This window comes from Chelonia mydas, chromosome 8 (assembly GCF_015237465.2).
Source record: "Chelonia mydas isolate rCheMyd1 chromosome 8, rCheMyd1.pri.v2, whole genome shotgun sequence".
Taxonomy (NCBI): domain Eukaryota; kingdom Metazoa; phylum Chordata; order Testudines; family Cheloniidae; genus Chelonia; species Chelonia mydas.
The window spans coordinates 25,113,180-25,128,963 of NC_057854.1; the positions used below are offsets into that span (position 1 = coordinate 25,113,180).

The window sequence follows — 15,784 nt, forward strand, 5'->3', positions numbered from 1 at the left end:
TTAGGAAAAACTTTTTCACTAAGAGGGTGGTGAAACACTGGAATGCGTTACCTAGGGAGGTGGTAGAATCTCCTTCCTTACAGGTTTTTAAGGTCAGGCTTGACAAAGCCCTGGCTGGGATGATTTAACTGGGACTTGGTCCTGCTTTGAGCAGGGGGTTGGACTAGATGACCTTCTGGGGTCCCTTCCAACCCTGATATTCTATGATTCTATGATTCTATGACTGGGAAAAGACAAATATAGTGCCCATATTTTAAAAGGGAAGAAAGAGAACCTGGGGAACTACAGACTAGTCAGCCTCACTTCAGTCCCTGGCAAAATCATGGAGCAGGTCCTCAAGGAATCCATTTTGAAGCACTTGGAGGAAAGGAAAGTGATCAGGAACAATCAACATGGATTCACCAAGGGCAAGTCATGCCTGACCAACCTGATTGCCTTCTATGATGAGATAATTGGATATAGGGAAAGTGGGGGATGTGATATATCTTGACTTTAGCAAAGCTTTTGATATGCTCTCCCACAGTATTCTTTCCAGCAAGTTAAAGAAGTATGGATTGGATGAATGGACTACAAGGTCGATAGAAAGCTGGCTAGATTGTTGGGCTCAGTGGGTAGTGATCAATGGCTCAATGTCTAGTTGGCAGCCGGTATCACGTGGAGTGCCCCAGGGGTCGGTCCTGGGGCCGGTTTTGTTCAACATCTTTATTAATGATCTGAATGATGGGATGAACTGCACCCTCAGCAAATTCACAGATGACACTAAGTTGTGGGGAGAGGTAGATACACTGGAGGATAGGGATAGGGTCCAGAGTGACCTACATAAATTGGAGTATTGGGCCAAAAGAAATCTGATGAGATTCAGCAAGGACAAGTGCAGAGTTCTTCACTGAGGAAGGAAGATTCCCATGCACCGCTACAGGCTGGAAACCCGACTGGCTAAGCAGCAGTTCTGCAGAAAAGGACCTGCGGATTACAGTGGACGAGAAGCTGGATATAAGTAGCAGTGTGCTCTTGTAGACAAGAAGGCCAATGGTATATGGGGCTATAGTGATAGCATTACCAGCAGATCGAGGGAAGTCATTATTCCCCTCTATTCAGCTCTGGTGAGGCCACACCTGGAATACTGCATCCAGTTTTGGTCCCCCCACTACAGAAAGGACGTGGACAAATTGGAAGAGACCAGCGGAGGGCAATGAAAATAATTAGGGGGCTGGGGCACATGATTTATGAGGAGAGGCTGAGGGAACTGGGGTTATTTAGTCTTCAGAAGAGAAGAGTGAGGGGGGATTTGATAGCAGCCTTCAACTACCCGAAGGGGGGTTCCAACAAGGATGGAGCTAGGCTGTTCTCAGTGGTGGCAGATGACAGAACAAGAAGCAATGGTCTCAAGTTGCAGTGTGGGAGGTCTAGGTTGGATATTAGGAAACACTATTTCACTAAGAGGGTGGTGAAGCACTGCAATGGGTTACCTAGTGAGGTGGTGGAATCTCCATCTTTAGAGGTTCTTAAGGCCCGGCTTGACAAATGTCTCACTGGGATGATTTAGTTGGTGCTGGTCCTGCTTTGAGCAGGGGGTTGGACTAGATGATCTCCTGAGGTCCCTTCCAACCCTGATATTCTATGATTCTAAGAACCACAGAAGGGAGTTTTTAAAAATGGACATGGAAAAGGAAGAGAGTCTAATGCCTTCCAAATTCTGAAGAGTAAGTACAGTCATTTCTTTATTGGACCTGATTCTCCTCTCACACCAGCGTTAATCAAGAGTGACTGCTTGGAAGATAATGGAGCTACATCAGTTTCATACTAATGTAAGAAGAGAAGCAGGTCACAGTCTGTAGGTATTTAAAAAACATCTTCCTTCTATGGCAATCCAACTAACAGTTGCTCTGACTCATCAGTCCCACAAGAAAGTAATATAAATAGATTTTTAAATGCAACCTTTTGTGCCAGCAGACATCAAAAATGTCATTGCCGGCAAACAAATGAATAACAAAAAATCCTACTTCCTAGCAGCCCAAGGGACTTAACTGGGTTCTTACAATAAAGTTAGAGCATAAAAGAAGAGGCCTGCAGACATGTCAAGCCATAGTCACATTTCAGGTTTAATTTTATTTTAGAAATTCAAGGGTTGTGGGGTGAATTGCCCTTTACCTTCAGAGCAAGAAGTTTGCCACTCCCTTTGTAGCACTAGGTTAGTAACCTTTACTGTTTTTGTAGGTGGACATTTTCTATTTTACAAGGAGCGACAGAGTCACAGAAGAGAATGCTAGAAACTCTCAAAGACTATTGCAGTATAGTCCTTACAGAAGCAATAATGTTATCCACAATGAAGACCTGGCAAAACATATTTTGGGCTACCTTCATATGAGGTCCTGAGCACCCTTTCAGTTGCCAAGACAGGGAATGGCAGTTATTCAGGCAATGAGTATGTTATCTAAGACACTTGTCACTTTTCAGGATTAAGTCCCTAGTAAGGATCAGCATGACTTCTGCTGGACTCTGTCCCATTTGACTGGCTGTTTAAAGGTTAACGTAAGACTCCTGGATCCAAATTTGCACCCACCCCTCAAAATTTGGCATAAGTGTAGAATTCTGTCCCAAATCCAAATTCAGATTTCATTGCTTGTATCTTCCTCTGCAATGGATCAAAGAAAACCCCTGGCTCAAAACACCCTTGAGGAGTTAAAAATGTAGATCTTAAATCTATGGTTCATGCTTATTTATCTTAGTGATGTGGTGTCCACTAAAATATAGCCTGACACTACATAAAACATATTTCACTTCTAAGACAAAACTAAACCCAGGATTCTGGCAGTTAAATTTAAGCATATGAAGTCACTGTACCAATCAGTTCTTTCAGCTGTTGATTGAAACATTAGACTAACTTTCCAAAGGGACCTCCACAAAGCGTCCAAATCTGGAAGCCTAAACCTGCACACCCCTTTTCTTGCACATGAATAATCAGAGATGGGGTGTGCATCCTGTGGGATAAATCCTGACTTTGACTAACAGTTTGTCTGAGTAAGAACATCAAGATTTGTCTGTACTGGCTAAAACAAACCAGATAGCTCCCACCCACATCTTTCCATGTGCAAAATCTTGATATCCCAAAACCCATCAGAGCAATTGTAGGGCTGCTGATTTGGAGGTTGCGTCTGAAATTGTGGCCCATTGTGTTCCTAAATTATCCTCCTCCAGCCATCTCAATTTACTTCACTTATTAGTTAGTCACAAACAATGTGCTTTTACTGCAACTCCATGATTCAAGTCATCTCCATTTCCTACCCCCAGGAATATAAGGGGTGTCCATTAACCTCCAATTAGAGTCCATATTTTGAAACCAGCTCCAAACTGCCTGAGGGAACAATCCCATGTACCTTACAGTCATTCCAGAGAGTACTACGTGCAAGATAACATTTTCAAAAGCACCTACGTGATTTAGGAACTTTCAAATCAATGGGAGTTAAGCACTTAATCTGCTTAGACACTTTTAAAGATCCAACTAAACATTATCTTTAGGTACCTAAATACCTTTGAGAATTTGGCCCTTAGGCACTTAGAAGCCTAAGTCTCATTGACTTTTAACAGAAGTTAGATACTTTTGAAAATGTAATGTGTATTACATCAGGGAAATTACATAAAATTGGTCTAAATGTTCCAAAACTTCGAGTTTTCAAATAACATTTTTTACAGAAAATTCAACTTTGATGGAGAAAAAATTGAAAAAAAAGTCACTGACATTTTTGACTAGCTATAATCAGTTCTTTGACAACTGAAAATGTCATCAAAATTTTGACACTAAAGGCAGAATTTTTTTTTTAAATCCTGTGATTTTTTTTTTTTATGTACTGAGTTCTTAATCAGCTCTAGAACTGAGTTATTCATTACCTTATGCTTATGCTCAAATAAATTGGTTAGTCTCTAAGGTGCCACAAGTACTCCTATTCATTACCTAGTTTTCATTTAGTTTTATGGTCCATTTAATAAAGGGTCTGCAATTTTCAAATTGTCATGTACAGCTGGTCTCAAGGTCCTTTTATATCAGTGGCCCTAGCTGCCATTGAGTTGGACGAGGCATTCACAGATCAGTTTTTTAATGGTTTTCACCGTACTTCTTAAAACAACTGGCTGCTGCTGTATGTGCATATGAAGTGATCGACAGAGTAATGATCATTAAAACATCAGGATGAAAAGATTATTCTATTTTAAGCTAACTACTTATTTGTACATAGCTTAATGTGCTCAACAACCCAAAACACTCTTTAATGTGATAAAGTATTCCACTTACAAAAGAAAGCAGAGCTACCTGGTAAGTAACTGTGCCAGATATCTACTAATGCTAAGAAAGGAAAGGAAATCCTTTAACAATTGCGGGAGGGAGAAAAAAAGGCTGGTTTTATTGATTTTTTTTAAATAAAATATAGATGGTTAAAGATACTACATAAAACTAAAAGTTACAGATATGTACAAATGGACAGTAACTGCGGCTGCTAGCAAAGCACTTACACAAACAAACTGATTTCACTCAGAGAACGGTGGGCTTTGAAAAGAACAGCAATCTAAAAAAAAGCAAGAGAGAAATGGAGACACACACAGGCAGATAGAAAAGAAAGAAAGAAGAAGAAAAGCTACAAAGCAAAGAATTTAAAATGAAATAAAGCATTTCAGTGAACAGTTGCATTTTCATGTTTTCTTGCAGCCAGCTTTCCTGTAAGCAGTACAGTAACCTAGTTTCTAAGGGTGCATGACTAGAATCTATCAAACAATGCAGCTGTCAGAGCCACCTGCGTATCTCTGGCACCACTCTAGTCTTGGAAGTCTCAAAAGTAAGCCAGTGTGACTTTAGGGTGCTGCACTGTCAATTTTTATTTGTGTTTGTCCAAAATAATTTAATATAATTTCAGGTGATTGGCAGCTGCCATGAATGACTGCCTGGAAGCCAGATTGTAGGGGTTGATCATAATTTCTCCAAGTCATATTCCCTTGGCAAGGACTGTAATGTCAGTGTGTCCTTGCCTTCTACTTAGATGCCTAAGATAACCATCCATATCTTGCTGCATGCGTAGTGCAATCAGCATGCTAACTGCTAATGCCAAAATTAAGTGGCCACTAAAGTCAATTGCTTTGGGGGTGGGGGAAATAGGTCTAACAGAGATATTGGGGGGAGGGAGAGAAAAGAGAGAGAGATTAGAGACTTCCAACTAGTGACAACTTGAAGATAACTTCAAACAGTTCAAATAAACACTGACAAGTTCAGATGCTTATCCAGACATTTCCAAATATTCTTGGTGTTAAAACTGAACTGGAAATTGGGTTGGTTTTTAGTTTATCTGATCTTATTCACTTTTCCCCAATTCCTGTTGACTGATTCAGAGAATGACCATAGTGAGAATTAGTTCACAGTGGGCCAGCTCCCTGATGTACCAACATGGTCCATATTGCCCCAGACACAGGAAATGTCACTAATGATTTGTTTCCTTGGTAGCACTTCTGCGTGTAAAATATATATTGGTTTAATAGTCCACACAGATCTCTTCTTGAGGTGAGAAGTGACAACGTGAAAGTTCCCTTTTGCGCGACAGCTTTAGATTATGAAAATTAAAAGACAACTCTCTGCACAGCTATCGTTAATTATGCATTGAGGTGCCTATGGTCTGAGCTGGTTTTCCATTTTAATGGTTTGAGCAGTCACTTGAAAGGGGAAAATCATAATCCTGGAGAGACCTTCATGGCTCATGTGACAAAGCACAAAGGAGAGAAGAGCTCCTTGTTCCTGAATTGTATTATTCAAAATGGGACCGAAAATGTGCCCTTGCTCTAACCTCTCCATCCCCTTGCTTGACTGACTCAAATCTTGTGTGTGGATCTGGTGCAGAGCACAGCCTCTGCTCTCCAGATATTCATTCCTGTGAGCAAGTAGGCAAGGAGAGGGCAGAGAGGGGCAAGGTATGGCTGTAACCTTGGATCCGCTTCTACCCTGCAACTCGCAGGCCAGGCATGAGGTGAAAACTAGGCTGCACCCTCTCCAGTGACTTACTTTCCCACTCAGGAGCAAGAGGGGAACAGGGGATGAATTATGACTGAGTCAAGGAACTGCAAGTCACAGCTTCTTCTCTCAGCTGTCCCTTGGCTGAAATCGCTTTGTGCTGCCCCCTACTCAGAGTTGAACCTAATGGCTCCATCTAGTTATAACTATAGGCCTAATATTGCAAGGTGCTAACCGCCTCCTGAGAGATACTGAGTGCCCTCCAATTCCCACCAAAGTCAATGGAAGATGAAGAAACTCAGCACACTGTAGGGTTTAGCCTTAGTACTACCAAGTTTTCTTGAGGATATATTGTGATGCTTTACAGGTTGATAACTGGAATCTTTAATAAATATATAACCTACTTCCCTCTACACTGGGTGCTTTACACTGGGTTCTGGGTATTTTATTGGTAGCTTAGGTGAGGTTACAGAACATCAAAGGCTGAACAAAAACAAAGCCTGATTTAAAGAGCATTCAGTGTTTGAGAGGAACGTTTTACATCTGTCACCTGGGTACACCAGGGTCAAGCTAAAGACCTCAAGTTACAAGGAGGATGCTGTGGAGAATGGAAATCCGATGAAGTGAGCTGTAGCTCACGAAAGCTTACGCGCAAATAAATTGGTTAGTCTCTAAGGTGCCACTAGTACTCCTTTTCTTTTTGTGAATACAGACTAACACGGCTGCTACTCTGAAACCTGTCATTAGATGCTTGGTAGAAGAAGAGAGGCTGTTATAAAAGTGAAGTTCAGTTTAGACAGAAATGATATGGATAATTTTCAATGGGGTTATTTTAAAAAAAAAATCTTGCACTTTTTCCTTGTTAGTGAGGTTCTTCCCTTTATGCCATTTGGTGTCACAGGCTAATGATAATCCATCTGCCTATGAGAACAAGAGCTCACAGCTCTAAACAGGGAAATTAAAGCTAGACTGCATGGTCAATTGCACTAGTACAACCCAAGGATCTTGAATGGAGGTGCACAGGAATAATTGAGGAGCAGTTCAAGTCAAGAGGTTTGGTTCAGCCTTTGATAGACATAGGGTATATCTACACTGGAATAAAAGACCTGCAGCACAGCCATAGCTGACCCAGGTCAGCTGGCTCGGGCTTGGGCTGTAGGGCTAAAAATTTCTGTATAGATGTTTGAGCTATGGCTGGAGTCCAAGCTCTGGGACCCTGTGATGGGAGAGAGTCCCAGAGCCTGGCCTTCTGCCTGATTTTAAATATCTACACAACAATTTTACAGCCCCAGAGCCCCAAGTCAGCTGACCCAAGCCAGCCGTGGTGTTTAATTGCTGTTTTGACATGGCCATAGGTAGCAGACACTAACTTCAGATCTGGAGGCAAACATCATCTGAAAGATTGCACAGAGTAGTGTCCCCTAACATCATGAGGGATCAATAGGTCAGTACAGACCTGGAGTGAAAAGTGCCACCTGCTGAAAAACCAACACAATTTCCACGGAATTAATATGAAAGAAAATGAACAATTATCTTTTCTTTTGTGGTCTGTGCAAGCCTGTGGCAGGATGGACTTGGTCTAGAGGCTCCCTGCTGGAGGCTCCATGGCCCTGCATCATCCTGCCCCAGAATAGAGTGGAGAGAGGTCCTCCAGACAGCCTAGAGTGGCTGCAAAGAAGTGGCCAATCAGAAGGGCTGATGGAGCAGCCAATCTGGGGCCAGAAGGGCCCTATATAAGACAAGCAGCAGAACAAAGAAGTGCAGTTGCTGTGTGGAGCTTGGTGAGGGAGGACTGGGTGCCTGGCTGGCTAGATGAGCGGCTCACTGCAGAGAACTTACCAGGCAGAACTGAGCCCAGGGAAGGCTGCCAAAGACAGGTGCCTGGCTGGCTGGATAGAGTAGTGGCAGGACCATGAAAAGGTCAGTGCGGGCAGGCTGAGCCCAGGGGACTAAGCCCAGGATCTGGCCAGACTAGGCGCAGGTACCAAAATGGGCCCTGCTGGTCTGGTTCCAGATTGAGCCCAGGAAGCACTGATGAAAAGGGCACAGAGATGGGCCCCAGCTGGGTGGTTGAAGAAGGCAGTGCCTCAGGGAAGAAGTCTTAGAGATATGGCCCCATACCAGGGCCGAGAAAGAACTTGCACTGTATACCCCGGAAGGGGGGAAAGTGTGCTCGGCTGGAGAGCTGAGCTGCTGAAGACCAGCTGAGAGAACAATCGTGCCACCATGATATAAGAACTAAAACCAAAAGCAGGCTCACACCCAACAAACCAAAGGGGGCTGCCTATGAGAGGTGGGTTGCCCCCCACCCACATGAAAAGAACTGTGTTTGCAGGTATATCAGCCAGATAAAAAGGGTGCCCATGAGAGGGGAGGTTCTCTGTTACTGAGTCATAAATGTTCATCCCAGATTTTTTAAATTATTCAGAAATCATTTGAATAAGTAGGGACTTCTGCAATATTAAATCACGAAGTATCACCTATACTCATATCAGGTTTAGGTACCCTTTTAGGTGGGAAACTTAGAACTGTAAGGAATCTCCTCATTAGACATTGGTCCAAATTAAAACCCAGGATCTGAACACTGAATGACTTTGGGTACATTTGGATATGGATCCTGAACTGAACTTTGTAGTAGATTTCCCCCCGCCCCCATCCTCTGTTGAACCAAGAATCCCAGGCTTTAAAGAGTTTCAGATCCAGACCTGAACTACATATATTTGGCTTCTCTCTACTCACAATCCACCTCTAAAAACTTCAATAGTATAGATTCATAGTCTTTCCATATTTTAAGATAAAATAAGTCACTTAAAGATTAAGGCTAATTTTTACATACACATGTCAAACACTGAAGGAGTTTCATATATGCTCTGTATTTGAGAAAAAAAGAGGTTGTTGTCCTGCCATGAGGGGACTGGACTAGATGACCTCTAAGTCCCTTCCAGTCCTACAATTCTATGATGCATATTATATGATAGCAGTCTTTCCATTCCACTTGTATCTCAGGAAGATGTTAATCAGGAGGTCCAAAAATTTTGCCACCAAGACTTTTAAAGGAGCTGGCTAAGGATCTCACTGGACCGTTAATGTTGATTTTCAATAAGTTTTAGAACACTGGGGAAGTTCCAGAAGACTGGAAGAAAGCTAATATTGAATCAATATTTAAATCATAGACCTGTCAGTCTGACATTGATCCCAAGCAGGATAATGGAGTGGCTGATATGGGACTTCATTAATAAAGAATTATAGGAGGGTAATATTAATGCTATTCAACATAGGTTTGGAAAATTGATCATCTCAGACTAATTTGCTATTTTTTAAAAGTTTACAGGTTTGGTTGATAAAGGTATTAGTGTTGACCTAATATACTTAGACTTGTGTAAGGCATTTGATTTGGTACCAGATGGCATTTTGAATAAAAAAGCTTATCATGAAATAAAATTAACATGACACACATTAAATATGTTAAAAATTAGCTAATTGATACATTGAGACTTAACTGTAAAATGGGGAATTGTCATCAAGAGGGTGTGTTTCCAGTGGGAACACTGTTGTTCCTAATGTATTTTAAAAACTCCTTCTTATTGTCCTTCACTCTGCTGGCAATTAATTTTTCCTTGTATCCCTTTGCTTCACTTATCAATTTTTTACAATCCCTAACTTCTGATTTATATTCACTACTATCAGTGTCACCCTTTCTTCCATTTGTTATAAATTTTAATTATTTTTATAGCTGCTCTCACTTCCCCTATAAAGCAGGTTGTTGGTTTTTTAACCAATAGGGACTTCTTCCTCAATTGTGGCTTTTGAGGCATCTAGTAAAATGCTTTTAAACAATTCCAAATCATCATTTTTTCTGATTAAATTCTTCTCCCATCTGAGTTGGCTTATAATTGTTTTCAGCTTTGTGAAATTGGCCCAGTTACACGTCTGGACTTTATTCTGCTTGCACATTATAAATGTGATCGAGTCATGATCATTTGTATCTAAGCCACCATTAATTTCAGTTCTGTAATCAGTTCTTTTTCTGTTAAGACATGGTTTAATAAAGAATTTCTCTGTGTTGGCTGCAGCACTGAGTTAGAAAATTGTCATCTAAGATGTTTAGAAATTTTAAGAATGTTTTAGTACTAGAGGCATTAGACCTCTAGGATGAGTCACTCAAATTGAAGTCCTCCATGATCACACTTTTTTTTTTTCCTCTAAACATTATAGATACTTTACATTTTTTCATTTACGCTAACTGAATACAGAAGTTGTTCATCTGTTACATTTTATTTCAGTATACATAATTTGTGGTGAATTAAATAAAATTTATAATCTTGAAATTTGTTTGGAATTTTCTTGTGCATAATATATGAACACACATTACCATTCCAGATTTGTGTATTTATTATGCACTCTAAACAAAATCCTTTTTGTAATTGAAAATACTGCTAGAATCTGCAGTTTCTAAAGCCCATTTGTTCGTTGTGTTTACCTAACTTGTAAAATGGTTGTTAATTTAGTCACAGAAAAAGAATACATTATTAAAAATATTGATGCTGTCTTGGGTGAATAACTCATGCATTAGACTCTGTGTAGCCTGGGATCAATGCAAATTAAGCCACTCAGTACCATGAAAGGGTTGCTTCTACTCCGTATGCTGTATCAGGGTAGGAAAAGGGCTGATAAAGAATGGATGAATAGGCAGAACAAATAATTTGTCATACACGTCCCTCTTAGCAGCAGAGTAATTAATTTAGATAAATTATATCAAGTGTCCTGTGTTTAATATGAGAATTTCATTAAAGTAATAAAGCTTTGATTAACTTCCCCTTTTATGTGGATGCTCTACAGGAGAAAATCAGCACTTTTATTACCCTTTCCTTTTCACTCTTATTTTACTTGGTTCCCAATCCTTGGCCCAGAGTAATGATCCAATGGTCACTTCTGACTACATGATTTTGTATTATTGTTAATATGCTAATTTACATAGCACTATGGGGTGCCTGGCAGTTCACAAGCCAGTAAAGGCCCAGTCCCAAAGAATGTAAAAATCTAAGGCTCTAATCCTGCAAAGGTTTATGCCTCTGCTTAACCTTAAGCCCATGAGTGCCCATTGTGATGTCAGATTATTCGCATGCTTAAAATTAAGCATGTATATTCTTTACAGAATGAGAACCTTAGTCTTGGAGTAATGTAGCTGTGTGTTACCCCTTAAATAGGGCAGATTGTATAAACACAATCTCACCCATTTATTGTGTGATGCTTTCTCCACTTAATTCCACTGGACAGTTGTAATTTCTCTTGACGATGGGAAAAGAAATTTGTCAGTAGCAATGGTATGGACTCAGAAAATCTTTCAGACTTTGCTAGAAAGGGGGTTTACGATAGAGGAATAAATAAACACTTGCTTAAGTGTTGTGAATCTGCTGAGACCTTTAAAATGGTAATTCAACAACAAAAATAGTGGGGGAAAGTGATTTAACAAACTAGATACCACACAGCCTCATAAAAACCAGGTTATTTTGATTGACACTTTCAATTCCAGCATGATGTTAGCAGCCAATATTCTCACAAACTTTTGCAGGTTAAATATTACTGCTTTAAACTGCTTGAAAGCTAAGAACACGCACACACTTTCAGGTGGCTCCTAGCTAACAGTTCATAAGAAAGTAGATCATGAATGAAGTGTATTGTGGGGGGTGAGGGAAGCGTAACCAAAATATTACTTTAAAGTGTGATATTTTGTGAACATTCAAAACTAGAAAAATCTACTTTTCATCATGGGGAAGCTGGGATTTCTTGATTCACAGGGCTCTATAGCATTAATTTCTTTGCTTGGTCATACTTTGAAATAGTCACTGATCTCTTAGACCAGGAAGAAACCATAATAGACTATAGGCCATTTAGTAGATATTATGAAGGTTTTTAGCCTCACAGGCACCTCTCAAAATAGTGTGCTACATCTTTCTGTAACAAAAGCAGCATAAGAACCTGTGGCTGAATGCAGATTCAAATGGATGAAGGTTTACTGGAAAGAGGCACAGGATACCACTACTATGTATATCCCCAGTTAGTTACAGAACTTAAGGCAAATCATCTGCAAGTGCTGGCTTTTACATTAACTTTTCTTCCTGCAAATCACCTCATTTACTTACAGCCTGACATGTCAGGGAAATGCTTTCTTCATAGCCCAGTTAAATTCTCACTTTGTATCTTTTCATTGGACCCTTTTGTAGCTGGTTGATGGTTATGTATTCCAGGTGAGAGTCAATCCTTGTTTGTCCTGCAATGCCAGGGTGAATGCCACCATTTCTAAATGTAACACAGTACAACAGCAGCTAATTTGTTCTAATTCATTATCATTTGATTAAAAAGAAAAATGTTCTATAACTGGAGTGCATTGGATATTAAATATTGACTTTTCCCTGAGCCTAGCAAAAGCCACATTGCATTTGTGTCCAGGCTTTAAAATTAAAGCTGAAACCTCCACAGAGTTGCCTTTAGACTTCTAAGTAGGAATGATTATTGTTTTTAATTTTAGAAAAGGAGTGTGACATGCATGTCCATTGAATTACCACTACTCAAAATTCACCTCAATCACTTTGAATTATTGTAACCCAAGCTATATTAAAAAAAAAAAAAAAAAAAAGACAGCATCCAAACTTAACTGGTATTTTCTGTTTAAGCATAAATGTTCTGATGACTATTATAAAATTATGGGCTCTGCAGCCTGACTTTACCTGGGACTTTGATCAAATGAAGAGTCAAAGAACAGAAAACAGCTTACCAGTTTGGGCTCCGAGGACAATGCATATTTGTGAAAAAGAAAGAACTAGATTAAAAAGCAAGCCTGATCAAGACAGAAAATAGTGGTGGTCCTTTGGTTATAAACAAAACTATCACAAAATAAAAATATATAAAACTTTTTATCATCATATTTAATGAAAATGTATGTGGTAGACCTCAGTGCTAACACCTTAAAAATATTAATCTTTGGCAACATGTAGCAGGGCCCTTTTGGCTCCTGCTCCTGCCCCTGCTAAAGTCACTCAAACTCTGGGATTCAGTAACCCCTGGTGCCATTTATTTACAAGTTGTGCTCCCACCACCTTTTCACCATACACAGCTTGGGTTCTAGTGTCTGCAGCCAGGAGGGCAGAGATATTGCTTTGGTTCCATGCCTTCACGCCTCTTTTATATAGCCCCAGGCTAACTGGGTGGGCAGCTGTCTCCCATTTCCCAGTTAGGCACAGGTTTTCTTTAGTTAGGTCCAATTTACTTCCCTTAATGGAAAATGGCATCACAGAGGGCTGAGTCCACAGTTCTTGCCCAGCACCCTGTCACACACCTCTCCCCCTTGTCCAACGGCCAGGTTCACCCATCCGCATCCTCTTTTCCCCCCTACCAGGCAGGACCCTATGGAGGAGCCCTCCCTCATCCTTCCGGTGACCCGCTGGGCCTTCCTTGTGGGGTTCAGCCATCCCCTATCCACAGAAACCACATTGCGTGAGGGGTGGATGCCCCAATAGCTCTCCTGCCACCCATGGGTCCTCACACCATTCACACCCCCAAGTGCGTCCCTCTTCCCTTTCTCCCTTTGCCTCCAACAATGGTTCAGGGTTGATCCCAGCTCTCCCCTGGTCACCCATTGCTTCAAGTTCCACAAACCCATCAAGCGGGGACTGGGTCTCATCTTCTGGGGGTCCCCTTCCAGACAGTTCCTTTGGGCCCTTCGGTCCAAAGGCGGATACCTCTTCTATCCTTTCCTTCTCCTGTCCTTTCTGACTCTGGCTCTGTTGTCTAGGGTTTTCTACTTCAGAGATCCCTTCCTCGGGGATTTCCTCCCGCTTTTCCTACCATGGGCTTCCTTCCCCAACTTTCTTTTCCTCTTGGGTAGAGGTCCCAGTTGGTCCCCACCACCACTGGGTATAGCAGGCTCCCTACTACCCTGACCCATTTCCAACAGAACCTGCCCCGGACCTCAAGGGGTGCCTGGGCCATTGGGCAGTGCCTCTCACCCCCATGGATGCACTCCAAATTCACTCTGGCACTGTGAATCATCCATTGCGGCTTCTCCTGCCCGCTCCTTACAAGAGAACAGGCCAAGGCCATGTCCACTAGACCCCACTGGGTTCTCCTCTCCACCATCACGGGAATGGTGAATAGTTTCTGCCCCTTTCTCTGCCCTCCAGAGTTGGTCCACCCGCAAAACTCTGCGAAGCCACACTCCCTGTCCATCCAGTCCCTCTTTCTATGGTCCGGTTGCCCGCACTGCCAGAAGATGAGTGGCCTGGTTCCAGTGGGAGCTCCATGGTTGTTCTATCTTTTCTCTGGACCCTTCCTGGTCAAGAGTTCCCTGGCTTTTTTTCCCAGTTTCTTCTTCCTTATATGGGCATCTGTCCTTCCTGGGAAAGTCCGCCTCTGCATACTCCTCCATCAGTTTTACCGCTGTCTCTACCGTGCTCGGTTAGTGCCGTCTCACCCATACCCTTATGTTCTCGGGGAAGCCATGTAAAAGCTGTCCTCAGATAAGCACATCCATGATCTCCCCCACTGTCTGAGCATCAGGTCTCAGCCATTGGGTGGCCTGTCCATTAACTTCTGGGCAAACGCCCAGGGCCGCAAACCTCCTGTCCACCTTGCTGCCCAGAACCTCTGGCAGTACTTTTCAGTGGACAGCCCCACCCAATCTAGGATGACTGTCTTTAGCACCTCCTGGTCAGTTCCTCACTCCTGGCTGGGTCCTTATTCAAGGCAATATAGGCCGCTTGGGTTTTGCCAGCCAGGTAGGAAGCCAGCCACAGGGCCCAGGTTATCCTATCTCATCCTGCCCCCATGGCTACATGCTCAAAAGTGCCTAGGAAGTTATCGGAGTCATCTGCGGGGACCATCTTACAAAGTCCCAAGCCCAGCACCTGAATGCTATCCCCCACCATAAGATTCACCATCTTTTGGAGGAGCTGCTGTTGTATGCTGGCCTGCTCTCATATAAAATCTCGCATGCTCTTCTGCTGCTCGGCTTGCCAGTTAAGCAAGGCCTGCTGCTGAAACTGCTGAAAGGTTTCCATAGCCTTTTGTACCTCTTCCTGCTGTTTTACCAGCCATCACAGGGTCTCCTCCTTCTCCAGGCTGCCAAACTCTTGCTCTGGCACAAGATCCTGGACAAGCCCCCATGTGTAGCAGGGTTGCTGCAGGGCCCCCTTAGCTCCTGCCCCTGCTGTGCTGACAAAGTCACTTGGAGACTCTGGGGTTCAGTAACCACTGGTGCCATTTATTTACAGGTTGTGTTCCCACCACCTTTTCACTATACACAGCTTGGGCTCTAGTGTCTACAGCCAGGATGGAAGAGCTATTACTCTGCTTCCACGCCCTCCCTCCTCCTCTTTTTTATAGCCCCAGGCTAATTGGTGGGCAGCTGTCTCGCATTCCCCAATTAGGCACAGGTTTTCTCTAGCCAGTTCCAATTTCCTTCCCTTAATGGGAGTTAGCGTGCTAGAGGGCTGAGTCAGCAGTTCTTCCCCAACACCCTGTTACATAACACTACAAGAACATAAGACTGATTTCTAAACTGTGGGATTTCCACTAGGCCTGTGGTGCATTAGCAGAGTGGAATCAGTGATGTTTGTACAGTTGCCATTAACTTTGTAGCAAACTCTAGCTACTCTTTGCAACTAGTTTGCAATTCACCAAACCTCCCATCCCCACCATCAGCCTGTAATCAAAAAGTTATTAAAGATATTATTTGGTTGCATGAGCCTAATATAGTTATCAGATTTATAGAAATACTAATGAGGGCACTTAGCCGTAAGC

General features: G+C 42.2%; 1 long non-coding RNA gene across 1 annotated transcript in view; it reads right to left on the reverse strand.

Annotated features, from left to right (window-relative positions):
- LOC122461522 overlaps positions 1 to 15,320 on the reverse strand; it is a 48,087-nt gene extending 32,767 nt beyond the window's left edge. The window contains exon 1 of the long non-coding RNA XR_006283464.1: positions 13,993 to 15,320. This is a non-coding gene — a long non-coding RNA (uncharacterized LOC122461522). The remainder of the gene's footprint in view (positions 1 to 13,992) is intronic.
- Between the last annotated feature and the right edge of the window lie 464 nt (positions 15,321 to 15,784).